This window comes from Hesperophylax consimilis, chromosome 13, assembly GCF_061612785.1.
Source record: "Hesperophylax consimilis isolate HC1 chromosome 13, BYU_Hcon_1.0, whole genome shotgun sequence".
Lineage (NCBI taxonomy): Eukaryota > Metazoa > Arthropoda > Insecta > Trichoptera > Limnephilidae > Hesperophylax > Hesperophylax consimilis.
This window is the reverse complement of record NC_142848.1, coordinates 226,391-235,373: the sequence shown is the minus strand read 5'-3', so window position 1 is coordinate 235,373 and position 8,983 is coordinate 226,391. Positions and strand designations below refer to the sequence as shown.

At 33.7% G+C, this 8,983-nt stretch overlaps 1 non-coding gene across 1 annotated transcript; it reads right to left on the bottom strand.

Moving 5' to 3' along the window:
- Nucleotides 1-8,462: 8,462 nt before the first annotated feature.
- Nucleotides 8,463-8,534, bottom strand: TRNAT-GGU (transfer RNA threonine (anticodon GGU)). The gene has a single exon. It is a non-coding gene; the product is annotated as a tRNA-Thr (tRNA).
- Nucleotides 8,535-8,983: the final 449 nt, after the last annotated feature.

Sequence of the window (8,983 nt, the reverse complement as noted above, 5' to 3'; positions counted from 1 at the left end):
CTTAGTAAACGCTTGTTAATCGTAAGTAGTCAAATATTGTGAGCTGCATATTTAAATATTCGCGCCATTCACGTTCCGTAAACGAGTGCTTCTTAGATCTAAGTAAAGCCTTCGACAGGGTCTGTCATAAAACATTATGTGATAAATTGAAAGCTAGGAATATACCTACCTCATTTATAAACATACTATCCTGATGGCACTCCCAGCAAGAAAATGTTGTACGGTGGGCAAGTACATACTCCCATCCGATATATTTGCGGTCAGGAGTAAGGCAAGGAGGGTGTATGTCCCCCATTCTATTTTTAATGTATACATGGACGAGTTGTCAAGTCGCCTGGACATCAGAACGGGCTGTCGTGTTAACAGTATATGTATGAATCATATAAGCTACGCGGACGACATGATCCTCCGTCGATCAAGGGATTAAAATTACTCCTAAACATTTGTGAAGAATATGAAAAACAGCATAATATGATGTACAACCCGAAAAAGACGGAATTGATTGCGTTCCACCACGGAAAAAGTCAAGATACAAGTAATATGCTCCCCGTATACCTTAACGAGGCAAAAATAAATACATGTTCGAACTTGAAATACTTGGGGCACATTATTAATGAAAACCTGTCGGACGATGGCGATATCGAACGACAAAGGAGAAGCCTTAGCATAGTTTCTAACATGATTGCCCGCAGATTTTGCAAATGCAGCAATACCGTTAAAAAAATACTGTTCAACGCATTCTGTACTGGCCTGTATACGTGTGAGACATGGTGTCACTACCGAACTTGCTCGATGGAACGACTCCGAATTCAATATAATGACACCTGTAGAATAATATTTGGATACCGAAGATACAGCAGCGCATCGACAATGTTCACGGAACTAGGACTGAATGGATTTACCGGCCTGATGAGACACCGGGTCACTGGAGCCAGGATGCGGCTAATGGCCTCCGCCAACACGTTGGTGACCGCAGCCTACCAGCACCAAGCGCCACTCCTGAGTGAGCGCTGGGCCCAAGCGCACTCAAGACCACACCCTGCATAGTTTTCCTTATTTGATAATTTATTATATCTATTGTACAAAAAAAAAATGTATATCTATATGGGACGTGTGGGATTGCACAAACCTCCCCACATCCTGGAATAAAATATTATTATTATTATTATTTGGTTCGTTTTTAAACCGCCAGAGGTGCGTTCTGTCGGCCATCTATAGCCGTGCGTATTGGCCATTGAAGGAACGCGTGATTTTTTTATAAACGTCAAACATAATCACGTAACTGTGGATAATTTTCATTGTAATGTAATTAATCCAATGGATTATGAACTTTCTAAAACATATTTTCTTCGATATTATCCAAAAATTATGTGAGCAGAAACGATGCTTTTGAAGAAATCTCGTATTATTATGAGGCGATCCTATTTTAGTATGAAATCGTGTCTTAATTTTCAATTTAGCGGAATTTAACCGAAACAGACAATTTAAATTTGACCAATCAGAGGGCCTACATCGTCCAGACGCAAGAGTATTAATACTATCTGATACAACTATTTCTTGTGAATTGGATTGTCTGTAACAAATAGGAAGTACCTATAAGCTACACTTCTTTGTAAGTTCTGTATACCAGTACAATACATCTAATTAAATTTGAATTTTGATTTGAATCGTCTTTTTTATGATGGTTTGGATAGAACACCTCACGGTGTTTTATTTAAATCATTACCCAGGTTGAGGGGTGATGTGTGCCGGTGCTTATTATTTACAGTCTTTTCTTATACAGGCAAACACGTCCCGTACAGTTTATTTAGGACATTTATCTGAATACGGATGATCAGTGCCATAAATATTGCTGAGTTGGTTTACTTTTATAGAACTTACGAACTTCTGCAGCGACCCGATCAAACACAAAAAACAGTTTAGTTTTACATTTAGTTATTTTACTTTTGCGCTCCATTCACCATCTCTTTTATTGCAAACATTTATCAATATTTCTTTAATTTCTAGTGTCAGCACTATACAAATTTATTCACGGTTTATTCATGAGTAAATTACTGTTGAATATAAAATTCAATTAACTAGTAAAATTAGTAAAATTTAATTAATTAATATTAATAAAAGGTTGTTAAATGCACAAAACACTCATATATCATATAACGCACAAAACCGTTAGTCAGAGAAGAACGTACTGACTATTTATTTTTATTTTTTCGATCTGTTATAACTTCTTGACACCCCCGTCGCGTTGTGCTGCGCCTATTCACTATTTTGGATAAGTAAAGCGATCAAATGTGATAAATATTTGAAAGCTAATTAAATATAGCAAATAGTTTAATTGAAAGATTTTTTTTATTTTCCTTCAAATTAAAAAAAAAAACAAGCTTAAATTTTTTTTTAAACAAACTCATTAATATTTGCTAAACTATTACAGATAAGAAAAAGTTTTAATTCGCATAACTTTTAAGTAAAATTATAAGTAGTTAATTTCTGATATATGTTTTAGTTTAGATGATATAATGGCTTTTAGTAGAAATTTCAATTTAAGAGTTAGTGTAGGATATGGTGGGAAGCAAGCGGGGGAGGAGTAGAGACTTTTGTGAAAATACTCCCTGCAGTAAGTACTATTACGTTGCAAAAATTCAGTTGTCCTCTAATTTGTTCCAGTTAAGGTCGATTTTTAAAGCTATTATAAAGGAGCGCAGAGCAGTGAAAATCCTGGAAAAGTCTGAATTCTGGACCAATCAGTTGAAAATTTTGAAGGCGACACAATTTAAATAATGTTCTATTAAAATATCATATTGTTGGTTTAGGTAGTATTATTATTGTATTATTCATATCATCGCATATGAATTCATAAAAAAACAGTTTTGAATTTTCCCAACATTTCAGGTGAAAACACAAAATGTTGTCCTTAGTAAGTTTTTGTTAAGGTTTAAAAATGTGAAATCCACTATTATATAACTAACTATTAAAATATGCAGAGGGCCAGAGGGATTTGGCCCGTGGGCCATGGTTTGCCGAGCCCTGGTATAGATTATAGATACTATATAAAATGGTTGACGCTCTTGTCATTGGAAGTTGTGGTCCATTTCTTGCGAAGCACTTCTGTTATCTATATTTAGTATTTTATATATTGTACCTATAGTACGTTATTTATAAAAGAGTAAATTCGCTAATTGGCGTTAATGAACAGATGAAAAAAGCTGAATTCGGTACTGCATGTATTCACCCTACCTGGGTTGTTGTGGGTGAACCCTCCAGTAATGACGCTGAAGTAGGGAGCTGGTAATGGAGACGAAGGGGAAACGGAAGCCCAAGCAGAAGGAGGGTATTGTGGAGTGTTTAATGCATTGTCAACACTGAACACATGATCTCTAGAAATGTGAAGTCTACCGATTTGAAATAAAACTAATTGTGCTAATTTACAAAAGCCGACTTTTGGCTAGGCCCCAGTGAGGCAAATCAAAATGAATATCTGTTAAAAAAAGAATTTTGATATCAAAAAAAGGTTTTAACGATTACGGCAGAATTAGAAAAAAGTGAGCTTACTTCGGGCACATGGACACGCCCATAAGGCTAATCTTGTAGGTTTATCTGTTTAATGATTGCGAGGTGAACTGCAGACCACAGACGCCATGGGAGGAATAGCGGCCAATTTGGGGAGGTACGTTTCAACTGCATTTTATTTTAGCAACTAAGTTTAGAACACACTCCCCGCAGACCTATTTTACCAAATGTCCAAAGATACTATATATATATATATATATAAATCCCGCTACCGATGTGGCGACCTTTCACTTCGCATCCTTTTGACTACCACCGCTTATGGTAGGTTTAGAAACAAAAACGCTGTGAATGTTCACTTATATATAGTTATAGAATAAAGTGATGGTAACAGAATTTGCCATAAATCGTGTTTTAAGGGTATTCATATTTTTGCAAGGTACATACATTTTAGAGTCTTTTGGACACCCTCTCATATTGCTGCCCTTTTGGTAACCGCATATATCTTACGAATATCACAGTACATTACGTTTTTAATAAGGCGTCCGTTCATTACGAACATTTAACGACTTCCGTATATTCCCGTATGCCATACGTTTATATTCCGATGCTTTCAGAATCCTTTTAATTTGGTCTTGATTTGGCACCGGTGTATATCCTATGTATATAACGATACGCTGTCATTGAAAAGACGAGTCCATACAAACAAAGGTTAATTTGACGACATAATACATTAATTTAATTTGCTTGTCTAGAATAATGCAAATTTAATTTTAAAAGAATAGCATTCCGAAAATTCAAAATGGTGGACGATTTTATGATACATTTTATTTTAGAAATAACAGAAAATAACGTAATTACCTTCACGTCTGTCAAAATTGACTATCGATTTTGGCTTGTATTTTAACGAACCGCTTTGGCTCTAGCGTTATGTTTGTCACCAATAAGTATTCTGACTTAGTAGCTGCCTTTCTACGATAGACGACAATTGCGAAAAGGTTTATTTCTTAAAAGAAAGATAATCATTCTCGGATTTCGTAAAACCTATCACTATTTAAAAATCTCCTACTACCGTCATTATAAGCGGCAGATGTTGGTTGCTTATTCAGTGATGGAGGACTTAGCCAGCCAATGAAACCAGCCAGGCCTTGACTGGGTGGGAACAAATGGTATTAGCCAAATGAATTGAATTCACTGACAGTGAAACCGTAAGGTTGGTAGAAAAGTAATTATTTTTCTATGCTTAGAAACAACAGCAAAATTTTGCCAAATTTCATAGTTAGCGGCGGTCATCTCAAGTCAGGTCTCCAGCGACAAAATGTTTTCAAAACATCCGACAAAAACAAAAAGATTGGGACAGGGCCTATATATCCATCTACATGCATAATATATAAAGATGTTTGGTTTGGCTTTTTATACAAATCTACAGTTTTATTCCGATGTTGATGAAATTTTGCATACTTGACGATAAGAATAAAATAAAAATTACTACCTACCTCCGAATTCTAAAAATTGTGTGTAAAGCCCGGCTAATCTAATATAAATATGTTTCAAAATTTTATTTTAAAATCTGGGAACCCTTTTAAAATTAATCTCGCGATAAAGGCAAGATAATCTCTCTATATATCTAAACAACACAAAATCTGCATTAGTAAACTAATCATTTTCTCAACTTGTTTGGCGAACAATAAACTTATCACCGTAAATAAACAAGTTATTGTTTAGATAGAACTGAGTTGGATAAAATTATCACGTAATGGTCATATTATTATTAATTTGATTGATCCCCCTTATATTTATTGGAATCGGTTTCGTCAAAGCTAACAACATCTGACATTAGCGCCCTACCAAATGTTTGTTGGGCGATTGCAATTTTTTCTGATTTTAGATAAAACGATTTCGTTCATTGATATTAGTAATTATCACGAATATTATGTACCTATTTTATGACTCTATTCTACCATTCTAACAAGAAAAAGAGTTGAGTTAGTAATTTCATAAACAATTGATTAAGTAAAGGGACCATCGTCCATATTACATCTACTGTCAATAATCATTTTTCTTTTCATTTAGGACATAATTTTTGTTTTAATTTCCGGCAAATAATCATATTATGATGGTCCGATGCTCTGAAAGGAACCCGCTTGCACAGCGCGGGTGTAAACTGTGCAACCTAAAGTTTAAGTTTAGACTTACGGATTTCAATACTTTTGTTTGTGTGAAAGCACTATGAAATAATACATGATTTTACTTCAATGACAAGCCATAGATTATTAAGATAAATGTAATGATTACATAATATAAGTACTACAATAATTATTTATTGTTTTTGCGTTTAATTCGTAGAACTCCATTTAATTTTTTTATAAATTTAATTTAGATTAAATTTGATAATATTATTATTAAGTTCTGCAAGTGTTTTAGTTTTTTATTATTGTGACAGCTGTTTCGGCTTACAAGGCCATTTTAAAACAGTTGAAAAAAAAAAAAAAATACTTCAATAATATCCTGTTATTATCATATAACGTCATTCGATGTGAATTATGCTGACAAATAATAATATCTTTTGCATTTATTTTGAAAAAAAGTTATCCATCTGTTATATAGTTGGCCATCTTCCTAATATATTTATATCTGTCGCATGATTATTAGCTTTTCTTTAATTTTTTTGTGGTCTCGTGCACAACAAATTGTTTTATTTATTTTATGTGTAATAACACTTTTTCATAATAATATATGAAAATCACTGATGATACGTGTTCAAAGAATAGCTGGAATGCTTATAATAATTTCTCTATCATCATAAATAACATGAATCTTCGTAGACTCTACCGGCTACCCAGATTTCAACTTGCCAATTAAAGAATATTGTACTATTATATCTATCTTTTACGTATCATATTTTATTTTTTATGTACTTTTTTTACACAGTTATTATTATATTATGTACTTTAAACTTGTCATACTACTTTGCACAACTTACCTATAAAAACGTACCTAAATTTGTAAAAGACTTTATTGTGTGGCATTTAAAAAAAACAACATAAGATGAAATAAATGATCTGTCTTTGAAAAAATATTAATGTCACGTGATATTTTAAGATATAATAAACGAATAATCCTGCCATAAGCTAGTTGTAATTTCAACAAGTCCTGGGGAAGGTTACTTGCTAATTCATCAGTTATGCTAATCCTGAAAATCCTCGAAGGGTGTCGTTGTAAGGATATGCCATAGTATCACCATACCATAGTTTCAGCGCCCATGAGGTGATTTTTCAAAATACGATGCTCTAAATATTATCCAATTATTATTATGCACTCTTAGGACCGGTTGTTTCGGAGAATTTGAATAATTCATCAAATTTCAACGCTCATTTTCAAGTTCTGTGAAAGATTTTTTCAAGTTCTGTTTTTATTTCAGTTTTGTCAAGCAACTAGCCTACAATCATATAGTAACAGAACTTGAATAGGACTTTCACAGAACCCGAAAATGAACGTTGAAATTTGATGAATTGTTCAAATTCTCCGAAACAACCCGTCCTTAGTGTACACTGTTCACACTTAAGCACGTAGGAACTACCCACCTAGTAAAAAAAATATTTTGATTATTTGTAGAGTGTTTGTGAAAAACCACTTCAAGGGCCTAAGATATAACTTATTGCAGGAAAAAAATGTTTACTTTACTTAAACCCATTTTTTACATTGAGGCCCTGAGGAATATAATTTACTTCTGGGCCTGAACATGTCTTTTTGAGGAGAGGAAAGACTGTACCTGCATGGGTATTAAAGAGACCCATGATGCATGAGGGAGGAAAAACAGAGGCCGGCAAATCATTCCACAATTACTAAATTAATGTATTGATCAATAGATTAATCAGTAGATATATACACAATGCAATTTGCATACGTAAAATATTTCTCATGTAGAACAATAAACACATTAGGGAATACAGGTAGGTATACGAACCAAGTTTTGAGGTTATTTAGAGTAATTAAATATATATACTGTTTTTACAATATTATTCAATAGAAAAATTCATATTGTCATGCTATGCTATGCTTGAAAATCTATTCTGCAGTTTGGTATCTTGAACAATTCGTGTCATGATGACGACTACCTACTGCTCAAGTTTTCAGGCACGTAAATGTCAAATAATTCCAAGAGTAATAGGCTATCAAATAGAGATACGCACTACTTTATTAAAACTAAGTATTGCAAGATATGTATGACGATTTTTTCAATTTTTTTCAATGTACCTACCTGCCCAGCTGCCTACCTACCTAATTAAAGTCAACTCTTTCTTCGGATATTTCCTTAACCTCATCTGTATGATTGGAGGTTGGCTGAGTGTTTTACACCCGCAGAGGGAGGTTTTCCTTGAGCAGTTAGAGACAAGAGTTTAAGTTCAAAGTGTCGCTTATGGGTGGATTCATTAAGTCTGAACTGTACGCGGCATTGCACAGTGCTGAAATCCCATACATGAATAGGTACAAAATTAAAAATGGAAACACAAATTGTCGCATAAATAAATAACACTCCAGCAGGTTTGGTGACTAGTGCATGGCGCTAATTAGCAAAGAACTATTTCTCAAAAATAATCTTAGGTAACTATGACAAGGTAATTAGACAATAGTAAAAGTTAGGTTGCTTAACCATTTATTTTACAAAATTCAGAGTTCGAGCATCAGTGTACTTATATTAATATTTGTTTTTTGTATTTAGTTTTTGAGTATGGAGGCTACTAACAAAGAATACCCATATTATTAACTAAGACTACCAAAACATTAACCAAGATTAACTTAGATAAACCAAGATAAACTAAGATTAATCAAGTTTAACCGATAATAACCATGATTAAAGAAGATTTTTGTAAACCTCTCGGTTACAAATTATTATAAGCAATATTATTGTAAGAGAAAAAACTTACAAATTGAAAAAGCTCCCGAGAAAAAATACATGTCACCAATGGGACTCGAACCCACGGCCTTCTGATTACCGGTCGGCAGCTCTACCACTGAACTATGGCGGCTTATTTAATACCCACCAAATTAGTCAATTAATCAAGACATATATCTCGACGCCCTTAAGTGGGAGAATTAAGCACTTATAATTCCTTTACCTACAAAAATGAAGTTGGTTTTTTCAGGTAAGAAAAAAATTAATAAGCAATAATTTTGCTTGCAGAACACTAAGTACACATTGACTAATTTGGCGGGTATTAAATAAGCCGCCATAGCTCAGAAGTAGAGCTGCTGACCGGTAATCAGAAGGCCGTGGGTTCGAGTCCCATTGGCAGCATGTCACTTTATAGGTTTCGATAGATAATTTTGCCTTAACTCACTTACGGTAAAAAAAACTTCCAAGTGTAACCGCAGCCTTACAATAATTATTGCTTATAATAATTTGCAATCCTTTGTGCTATGCATAAACCTTACCTTATAAACATTAAGTTAATTCAAAAGAAAATTAATAACCTCT